The 1,931-nt window shown below is 36.8% G+C and overlaps 1 pseudogene; it reads right to left on the reverse strand.

Moving 5' to 3' along the window:
* Nucleotides 1–314: 314 nt before the first annotated feature.
* On the reverse strand, nt 315–1,904 carry LOC103584370 (annotated as a pseudogene).
* Between the last annotated feature and the right edge of the window lie 27 nt (nt 1,905–1,931).

The following is a 1,931-nucleotide window of genomic DNA, read 5'->3' on the forward strand; positions in this document are numbered from 1 at the left end:
GGAGAAAAGATGTTTTCACAATCATTACAGTCCTCCTTCCATACCTGAAGGTTACACATCTGGTGATTCAAGAAACTACGTATCAAGTCTTCAAAAATAACTAAAAACAATAAGTGAAATACTTCAACAACTGAAAAACAACACAGCATAACAACAATTTACATAGTATTCACATTTTTTTCCAGTATTATAATTAATCTACACAAGATGTAAACTACACAGCAGGAAGTGAATTGGTAATACACAAACACTAAACCACTTATAGAAGGGACTGGAGCATCAGCAAATTTTTATGTCAATAGGGGATCCTCAAGTCATTCTTCAATACCTGAGGACAATTATATGTTTATAGGTCTTCTTCTTGATGTAAGTTCTCTGATGTCTTGAGGTATGACTTCTGGCAAAATCTTTTCCCATACAAATTACATTCACTGAGATTTTCCTTTGTGTGAATTCTTTTTTGTCTGTTAGGGGGAATTCCAGTACAAGGCCTGTCATATTAGATTCATAGAGAGTTTTTTCCTGTGAATATCCTGATGTATTCTCAAATGTGACTTTGTAAAAAAAACTTTTTCCACATTCATTACACTCACATGGCTTCTCACTTGTATGAATTCTGATGCCTGCTGAGGTGTGACTTTCAGTTAAAAGCTTTTCCACGTTCTTTGCATTCATATGGTTTCTCACCTGTGTGAATTCTCATGTACGTGCTAAGGTTTGACTTTTGGTTAAAAGCTTTCCCACATTCTTTACATTCATATGGTTTCTCATCTGTGTGAGATCTCATGTGCATGCTGAGGTTTGACTTTTGGTTAAAAGTTTTTCCACATTCTTTACATTCACATGGTTTCTCACCTGTGTGAATTCTCTGATGCATGCTGAGGTGTGACTTAAACTTAAAAGCTTGTCCACATTTACATTCATATGGCTTCTCACCTGTGTGAACTCTCTTATGCATGCTGAGTTTTGACTTTCACTTAAAAGCTTGTCCACATTCTTTACATTCATATGGTTTCTCACCTGTGCGAGTTCTCTGATGCTTGCTGATGTGCAACTTTTGGTTAAAAGCTTTTCCACATTCTTTGCATTCATATGGTTTCTGACCTGTGTGAATTCTCATATGCATGCTGAGGTTTGACTTTTGGCTAAAAGCTTTCCCACATTCTTTACATTCATATGGTTTTTCACCTGTGTGAATTCTCTTATGCATGCTGAGGGTTGACTTTTGGTTAAAAGCTTTCCCACATTCTTTACATTCATATGGTTTCTCACCTCTGTGAATTCTCTGATGCCTGTTGAGGTGTGACTTTCGGTTAAAAGCTTTTCCACATTCTTTACATTGATATGGTTTCTCACCTGTGTGAATTCTCTGATGCATGCTGAGGGCTGACTTTTGGTTAAAAGCTTTTCCACATTCTTTACATCCATATGGTTTCTCATTTGTGTGAATTCTCTGATGCATGATGAGGATTGACTTTTGGTTAAAAGCTTTTCCACATTTTTTACATTGATATGATTTCTCACATGTGTGAATTCTCTGATGCCTGCTGAGGTGTGACTTTAACTTGAAAGCTTTTCCACATTCTTTACATTCATATGGTTTCTCACCTGTGTGAATTCTCTGATGCATGATGAGGGTTGACTTTTGGTTAAAAGCTTTTCCACATTTCTTACATTCATATGGTTTCTCACCTGTGTGAATTCTCTGATGCCTGCTGAGTTTTGACTTTTGCTTAAAAGCTTTTCCACATTCTTTACATTCATAAGGTGATTTCCCTGTGTGAGTACTCTGATGCATCCTGAAGGATGACTTTTTGTCAAATGTTTTTCCACATCCATTACATCTGGAGGGCTTATCACCTGGGTGAGCTCTCTGATGCATGCTGAAGGCTGACATTTGGTTACAAGCTTCTGAATTTTCATTACATTCA

The sequence above is a fragment of the Galeopterus variegatus genome, unplaced genomic scaffold, assembly GCF_000696425.1.
Source record: "Galeopterus variegatus unplaced genomic scaffold, G_variegatus-3.0.2 Scaffold51862, whole genome shotgun sequence".
NCBI lineage: Eukaryota > Metazoa > Chordata > Mammalia > Dermoptera > Cynocephalidae > Galeopterus > Galeopterus variegatus.